The sequence below is a fragment of the Triticum urartu genome, unplaced genomic scaffold (genome assembly GCF_003073215.2).
Source record: "Triticum urartu cultivar G1812 unplaced genomic scaffold, Tu2.1 TuUngrouped_contig_948, whole genome shotgun sequence".
NCBI classification, from domain to species: domain Eukaryota; kingdom Viridiplantae; phylum Streptophyta; class Magnoliopsida; order Poales; family Poaceae; genus Triticum; species Triticum urartu.
The window spans coordinates 21,095-30,338 of NW_024120527.1; the positions used below are offsets into that span (position 1 = coordinate 21,095).

The window sequence follows — 9,244 nt, forward strand, 5'->3', positions numbered from 1 at the left end:
TCAGTTTAGTGTACAAAAAATGTAACTTGCACGTTTTCCAGAAAACTATAGCCGCATGTTAAAGTGCTAGTCGTATGTTCCATATGGAGGAAAAACCTCAATCAACGGGTGGACCTAATTATAAATGGATATTGCAGGTATTCCCTTTGTGGTTAGAACAGTGCAAGCATTGATGCTAGCCGCTCTGTAATCCACGCCCACTTTTCACAATCTTTTGCTTATTTATAAATATGTGCTCAGCAATCTAAACACGAAATATAAGCTCTCCACTCTCTCTTATTGATCCATCTAACCAGTATCAGTACCAGGTCGCAGTGAAGACGTTCACACTCTTTTCATAGCCGCCCCGCCACCCCCGCCATGGTACTACTCCAAGACAATCTATTTTTCATTTGGCATGATGCTTCCGGAAACATCCGCCTCTTCTTAATTTTTCTGTGCATAGCTACTATGACCACACTCCTGTACCTCATGAGCCGTTCACGCACAGTATACATTGTTGATTATGCGTGTTTCCGGCCTGACTCGAACTACCGCATCAGCAAGGCCGCATGGATTGAGAACATTCACCATTCTCGGTCCTGCGACGACAGCGGCCATCTGCGCTTCTTGACCCGTATTTCTGAACGGTCAGGCCTGGTGATGAGACCTACCTCCCGGCTTGCCATCATCATATTCCACCATATTATTGTTTAAGTGAAGCCCGTGCTGAAGCGGAGTTGTCCATCTTCACGACCATAGATGACCTTCTCGTGAAGACGTCTATCAACCTTAATGCAATCGCCATACTCATCGTGAACTGCGGCATCTTCAGCCCAACTCCGTCCCTCGCTGATATGATCATGAGAAGATATAAGCTTCGAGATAATATTTGCAACGTGCAACTGTCTGGGATGGGCTGCAGCGCAGGGCTAATCGCCATGGGTCTTGCGAAGGACCTTCTGCAGAACTCTCCCTCTAGCGCGCATGCGCTGGTTGTGTCCACAGAGATCTTGACTGGGACCTACTACACTGGGAGGAAGCGCGAAATGCAGCTGACCAACATGTTGATCCGCATGGGTGGCTCGGCGGTGCTCCTCTCAACATCGAGTGACAAAGCTCGTTTTGAGGTGGCGAACGTAGTTCGGAATTGTACCAGCTCCCAGGACAGTGCATACCGATGTGTATCTTATGAGGAAGATGACGAGGGAATTCTTGGTCTCAATTTATCCAAGGACCTTGTGGATGTCGCTGGCAAGGCTCTCGGGGCTAACATCACCACGGTTGGACCGCTTATTCTCCCATTGTCAGTCAAGATTGCATTTTTGCTCTCGTTCATCTCACGAAAGGTGCTAAGTGGAACCATGAAGCCATATGTGCCTGATTTCCGCAAAGCTTTCGAGCATATGTGCGTACATGCAGGTGGTCGAGCGGTAATCGATGCTGTGCAGCGTAGCCTCGGCCTGCTTGATGAGCATGTTGAGCCATCAAGGATGACACTTCACAAGTTTGGGAACACATCAAGTAGCTCGGTATGGTACGAGCTGGCGTACAGTGAGGCCAAGGGCCGAATGAGGAAAGGGGACCGAGTTTGGATGATTGGATTTGGCTCTGGATACAAGTGTAATAGTGCAGTGTTAAAGTGCACCCAGCCAGCAAAAAGTGCTGATAAGGCATGGCAAGATTGCATCAATCGCTACCCGATAGATGTTCCTAAGGAGGTGTAGAATATGCTGTTATTTTGGTCATCTAAGGACTAAGTTTGCTCCTGTGGGCTTTCAGTTATCTGCTTGGTGTACCACATGATATATGCAGTGAATAATTTTAGCTTGGGTTTGTCTGTATGTGACGTGTTGAAGGGGAAAAATGATTTACTATGTTTTCTTTTTAATGTTTGACATCTGGTCGTATAAAATTCAGCCGCTCTTTTGCTGAGTAATGTACATTTGCCTGGTCATGGTAACTTGTGGATTCTGCTGCTGCTTTATTGGAGATGATTGCATTTTTATTGACGTGCTTTGCCTGGTACTACATGCGTCATTGCATTACAGTGTCTGCGAGCCAGCGTTAGATGGTTGATGCTAATAATCGGAGCAAAAAACAATCACCAGCCAGCAACCGAACAACTACAGTTTCATTTGTCAACTCGTAAAATGCTCATCTATGCAACCATGATTCATCTACTGAATTTCTGATCCACTCATCATGGGATACGTTGCCCATACAGTTGGGTCTGCTATCCACGTTCTCTCTCGGTTATACCCCTTGATGGGCGATGCTTCCAGTTTCTCGTGACAAGTAGAGAAGGGCGAAGATGCTTAGGGTTGAAAATTTCCGAAGCTAGTCGTTTTTGTAAGATTGAATAGAACTATTGTTGATTGATTATTGCAGCCGCATACAACAGTATATATAAGAGATTTACAAGCCAACTAGACCTATTACAATATGACTAGGACTAGATAACTTGAGAGGCAAGTAATAGTCTAACATCCCCCTGTAGTATCAACAGGGGGCTCGACAACGTTGAGACTGGATCGAATATTACAAAATGATGTTGATGGTAGTCCCTTGGTAAAAATATCAGCAAATTGAGCCGTAGAAGGAACATGCAGCACCCGAACTTGTCCAAGAGCCACCTTCTCGTGAACAAAATGGATATCAATCTCAATATGTTTAGTCCGGGATGTTGAACAGGACTCCCGGACATGTAAACAGCTGAGATGTTATCACAATAAACAATGGTAGCATGTGCAAGCGGTTGATGCAACTCCGAGAGCAACTGACGAAGCCAGACCGTATCAGCCACATCATGTGCAACCGCACGATATTCAGCTTCAGCAGACGAGCGGGAGACGGTTACCTGCCTTTTGGAGGACCAAGAAATCAAATTGTCACCAAGAAGAACACAGAAACCAGACGTAGATCATCGAGTGTCGGGACAACCAGCCCAGTCTGCATCAGAATACGCGGTGAGAGAGGTAGGGGAAGAATTGTTTATGTGGAGACCATGGTCGAGAGTACCTTTGAGATACCTAAGGATGCGCTTGATATGATTATAGTGATGTATGCGAGGATCATGCATATAGAGACAAGCTTGTTGGACAGCAAAAGAAATTTCAGGACGAGTAATGGTAAGATACTGAAGGGCACCAGCAACACTACGATAAAGAGTAGGATCATTGAAAGGATCACCTTTGGCAGAAAGTTTGAAACTAGTGTCGACAGGAGTATGTGAAGGATGACAGTCTAGCATACCAGCACGGTTGAGAAGATCTAGGATGTATTGACATTGGGAAAGAAACAGACCCGACGAATCACGAATCACTGCAATGCCTAAAAAATGATGAAGAAGACCAAGATCTGTCATAGAAAACTCAGAGCGGAGATGAGTAATGATGCGGTCCAAAAATGTTTGAGAAGAAGCAGTGAGAATGATATCGTCAACGTAAAGAAGTAAGTATGCGATGTCAGAATTATGATGATAGACAAAGAGAGAAGCGTCAGAAAGAGAGGAAACAAAACCTATGGTTTGAATAAAGGAGGAGAAGCGTTGAAACCATGCACGTGGAGCTTGTTTGAGACCATAGAGAGATTTTTGAAGAAGACAACCATGGTTTGGATAATAAGGTCTTCAAAACCAAGAGGTTGCTGATAGTAGACGGTCTCTTGGAGAGAACCATGAAGGAAGGCATTTTTTACGTCTAATTGGTGAATAGGCCAGGTGGAGGAGACAACAAGGCTGAGAACAGTGCGTATGGTACTAGGCTTAACAACAGGAGAGAAAGTTTCATTGTAATCAATACCATGTTGTTGGGAATAGCCGCGACATACCCAACATGCTTTGTAGCGAGAGAGAGTACCATCGGAGTGAAACTTCTGACGAAACACCCACTTACCGGAGACAATGTTGGTATTGGAAGGACGAGGAACAAGCTGCCAAGTATTATTTTCAGTAAGGGCCGAATATTCTCCTTGCATAGCTACAGCCCAATTAGGATCAAGAAGCGCAGTTTTGGAAGATTTGGGAACTTGGGACAAGGACAGGGTGGCGTGAAGGTTAAGACAATCTAAGGGTTGACGAAAACCTGATTTGGAACGTGTGCGCATAGAGTGGTCATTGACTGAGGGAATAGTGGGAACAACGCGAATGGGAAGAGGAGCAACAAGGATGTCCGGCGCAGCGGATGATGTGGACAATGGAGGGGATGGTGATGAACCAGCATGTGTGGGTGATGGTGCGGGAGGGGATGGTGGTGCATCAACATGTGTGGGGGATGGTGTGAGAGGGGATGGTGGCGCATCGGTATGTATGGGCGATGATGCAGGTGGTGAAGGTGGAGGGTTATGATTGGGTGTCGGCAGTGTAGGGGCATTAGGTTGGGATGGTGGTGAAGAGGTATTTGGAGATTGAGATTCCAGAAGAGGAGCATAAAAAGGTAAATGGGTAGGAGGATGGTTAGGTGGGGAAGTAGTGAGTTGTGATGGAGAAGTACGTTGAGCAAATCGAAAGATATGTTCGGCAAAGGTGACATGCCGAGATACAAGAACCCGACCAATGTATAAGTCAAGGCAGCGATAGCCTTTGTGTTCATCCGAAAAACCGAGTAGAACACACAGAAGAGAGAGGGGAGAGAGCTTATGAGCGGTGGTAGCAGAAGTGTTAGGTAAGCAGAGGCAACCAAAAACATGAATGTCGGAGTAGTTTGGATGACACAGAAACAGAGAAAAGTAGGGGGTGACATTAGGATTGGCTTTGGTGGGACGGATATTAAGAAGATATGTAGCGGTGTCGAGAGCCTCAGCCCAGTATTGGGAAGGCATGGAAGATTGAAGAAGAAGGGTACGAATAATATCATTTATAGTACGAAGAGAATGTTCAGCTTTGCCGTTTTGAGGAGAAGTGTAGGGACAAGAAAAATGGAGAAGAATGCCGTGGTTAAGAAAGAAGGTACAATTTTTAACATTATCAAATTCACGACCATTATCACATTGTGTGAAGCGAATAGGGAGAAAGAAGTGCACGTAGATGTATCGCTGAAAATTGAGAAAGGGAACGTGAACATCGGATTTGTTACGGAGAGGAAAGGTCCAGACAAAGTGTGTGAAATCATCTAATATAACAAGATAGTATTTAAAACCAAAGACACTAGTAATGGGCGATGTCCAGAGATCACAATGTATTAATTCAAAGGGCTAAGTGCTTGAAGAGCTAGACGAATTAAAAGGAAGACACACATGCTTGCCTAATTGGCATGACTCACAAACGGAGGAATCGTGAGAATCTCTATTACAAAGGTATAGTAAATTCACTAAGAATAGATGCTAAAACTGCAAGGTTGGGATGCCCTAGACGCCGATGCCAGAGATCAACAGATGCCATCATGGAGGTTGGAGAGGCAACGGCAGGAACACCATTGAAAGAGTATAAGTCACCGGAGCTATTGAACCGCGCGATCTCGACCTTGGTCTGATAATCCTTCACAGATAAGCCAAAGGGGTCAAATTCGACAGAAACAAGATTGTCACATGTGAATTGACGAACAGAGATTAAATTTTTAATAAGGGCAGGAGCAACAAGTACATCACGAAGAAGAAGAGTTTTGGTGGTGGAGGGAAGTTGAGCCTGACCAACACAATAGATGGGTATAGAAGAACCGTCACTGAGGGTGATGGATTTAAAAATTGGTGGATGCAAGAGGAGAGAAATGTACTAGATGCAGACATATGACTAGAAGCACCGGAATCGAAAATCCAATCCGTACCTGTGTTGCCTTGGGAGGCAAAATTGTTCATGGCCTGGATGAAGGCGGCTTGGTCCTAGCTTGGCGGTGTAGCAGATGTCGGTGTAGGCAGCAGGGCCGGCTGGTACGGCGGCGAGGGCAGTAGAGCCGACGGTGGAGGCGATGGCAGCAGGGCAGGCTGGTACGACGGCGATGGCAGCAGGGCAGGCTGGTACGACGGCGATGGCAGCAGGGCCGGCTGTGGGGTGTAGTAGTGGCCGCCGTCAGCGTAGTAGGGAGCGCCATATGATGGAGGAGCATGGTAGGCGCGAGTCGGCGGGCGAGGCGTGAGGAGTCCTGGGGTACCAGTATGGGGCCGCAAAGCGGGCTGCCAGGCATCGGTGTAAGCCGGTGGGGAGCCGAGGGGAGCCGGAGAGGACCATGGCATGGGCCAAGCTTGGACGAGCCCCGTCCAGGGATCATGTGGAGGACGCCAAGGCATAGCTGCTGGTGGCGCACTTGGAGCTGGCGACGGTGAGGGAGTGGCCACCGAGCGCGTCGTAGGCGGTCGGTAGACGGGGTTCTTACCACGATAATTAGGGCTAGGACGCCGGCCTTGCGGTGGAGCGGGCGCGGTCGAGGAAGAAGGCATCGCTGGTGAAGGGGGCGCCGCGGGTGCCGGACCGTGCGGAACAGCGGCAAAGAGCTGAGGGCGAGCGTCCTTGTTGGTTTGAGCACGGCCGGCCCACTGGAGGATGGAGCGCACCCCGACAAAGGTTTGCTAGGGCCGCATCATGGGTATGAAAGAAGCCTGCTTGTCGAACTGTTCGCTGAGCCTGATGAGGAGGATGTTGATAAGCTGCCGGTCGTCAACGGGATCACCAAGTTCACGTAGTTCGTCGGCGATGGACCTGAGGCGTTGGTAATAGACACTGAGGGAGGAGTCGCCTTGCACCGTAATCCTGAGCTCGGTGTGGAGTAGATTGGTGTGAGCATCGACGTTGTCTTGGAACAACTGCTGAAGGGCCGTCCGGAGACTGGCGGCAGTGGCGGCTTCCCGGAAGATGAGATTGAAGATCTCGGTGGAGACGCGCATGTAGATCCATTGGATGATAGCGAGGTCATCCTTGACCCATTGGGGATCATGGGATTGCGGCACGGCAGTGGCGTCGACGTGGGAGCGAAGATTGTAGCGCCCGAGGTGAACTTCGAAGAGGTCGCACCAATGGTAATAGTTGTGGGACGTGAGATCGAGGATAATGAAGATATAGGGATTAATATCGGAGATTATATCTGTGAAGGAGAGCACCGGAGGCATGGGTGGTGGTGGTGGTAGAACTAGGGCAGAGGAGAAGGAAGCCGCGGCGGCGGCGCGGGCGAGGGTAGCGGCCCGGCGCTCGAAGTAGCCGGGCGGTGGCAGCGGTGGTAGGGTGGGCGGCGGAGCCATACCCTAGGACCAGAAACCCAAAGATACCATGTAAGATTGAATAGAACTATTGTTGATTGATTATTGCAGCCACATACAACAGTATATATAAGAGATTTACAAGCCAACTAGACCTATTACAATACGACTAGGACTATATAACTTGAGAGGCAAGTAATAGTCTAACAGTTTTCAAAAATTTCCAAAGCCAGTTGTTTTCATGCAGGGATTAGCCCTCGTTAGCATGATGTGGACGAAAATTATCACACAAGCAATGTTTGTCGAATTCGGCAAGTTGTATTAAACTGAACCCACATTACAAGTTTACGTACTATCAGCGTAGTTACCTAAAAATATTTATTAGTATTGCCAATTTTACATACATGAGAGTTCTTTTTTTTTTTTGCATACACGACCTCTTGTGTTCTGTAAGGTTCGCAATTGGTCAGGCTTTTGTTTTTAAATTCTCATACTGTATCATACTACTCTATGTCATATTATACTGCATATTAGTTTTCCGTTACGTCAAACTTCATAATTTTTGGCCAAATCTTTAGAAACCTTTTAACTAAAATATCAATTCATTAGCCTTACATTCATTATGAAGTATTTAAATACACTATATTTTGACATGGAGGCGCTTGTATATTAATGAATTTTCATATTTTTGGAAAACTCACAAGATGTATTGGACACCCAATAGTGTTGTCCCTATTATTTGATTATCTAGTAGTAGACGTAATTACTCCTCTGACTTTAACCATTGTTGGAGACATCCACCGGGTAACAATGATGTAGCTAGCCCAGGATCCATTCATACGTGAAGATGGTTGTATACACACCCACTCGACAGTGTTGCACTCGTACCCTGCAACGAATCTGATCATCCACACCATGTTGCCTTTTTTCATCCGGCCTTTGGCCTTGATGTATGATAACTCATACCACACCGATGAGGTCGACTGGTTTCCAAATTGACGTGGAGTCATCTTCGATGCCTCAACATGCTTGTTTGATAGATTAACACCATGTTGTACTGAGGTGATAACCGTAGGTCTATCGACATGGATGCATAAATGCTCAAATGCAACACAAAAGTTGGGGATGTATAGCCTGATCTTCCTCCAACGGAGCACCTTTTTGCCACATATAAGAACAAAAACTTGACAAGCTCTGATGCCAGTAGAACAAGAGGCCTGGTTGTCAGTATATTGGCCTCCTGTGCGTCCTTAGCGACATCCATAAGCTCTTTAGAGAAAGCAATCCCTAGGTTGTGCTTATCATCGTCCTCTTGATAAACACACCGGTAAGGAATGTCGTTTGCCACAGTTATCATCCGTGTGAAATGTCCAAGCCAAAACCAGACCTTAGACCTGGAAGTGGACAACAACTTTGCAGCACCACCTATGCGGAACATGATATCAACCAACTGCATGCATCGCTTATTTCCCGCATAGTAAGATGGCCCAATGGTCTCTATGCACTACAGGAATCAGGAAGTTTGTCATCTGGCAACTACAGACGGCAAAAAGTTTGCCATCATCTGGCTGATGGCAAAGAGTGTCGGCAAAGCCGAAGCGACAAAGAAATCTTTGCAGTTAGCTTTTTGTTGGGCAGACGGCAAAGATTTTGCCGTCAGCCAAACCGTGGATTTGCCATTTGCTGCAAAAATAACAGACGGCAAAGAATGCGGTCTTTCCCATCAGTCAAAACATTTTCTTTGCCGTCATCCAGACTAAGCTACAGATGTCCAAGTTTATTTTTTTAAATGACGTTAGTCAAATCGTTGGTAGAGCGGCAGCTGCTCCGGTGAGCTCGGGAAGAAGGGAAGCGGAGAGGTGGGCAGCTGCTGCGTCGGTGGTCGCCGGAGTTGTCAACTCCGGCAACTGCTGCCACTGCCGGAGGAGCTCTGGTGCTCAGGGCAGAGAGGAGGCTGGGGGGCTCAGTCACGTCGGCGTCCGGCGAGGGGCCGCCGCGGCGGGGTCCAGCGAGGGGCGGCCACGGTGGGGTCCGGTGAGGGATGGCCGCAGCATGGTTCGGTGAGTGACTGCCACGGCTTAGTCCGACGAGGGGCGAAGAAGGGGAGGCTGGGGAGGCTCGACCGCGGCGGGGTCGGGCG

At 47.6% G+C, this 9,244-nt stretch overlaps 1 pseudogene; it reads left to right on the top strand.

Moving 5' to 3' along the window:
- Positions 1 to 282: 282 nt before the first annotated feature.
- On the top strand, positions 283 to 1,969 carry LOC125532246 (annotated as a pseudogene).
- The last annotated feature ends 7,275 nt before the right edge of the window (positions 1,970 to 9,244 follow it).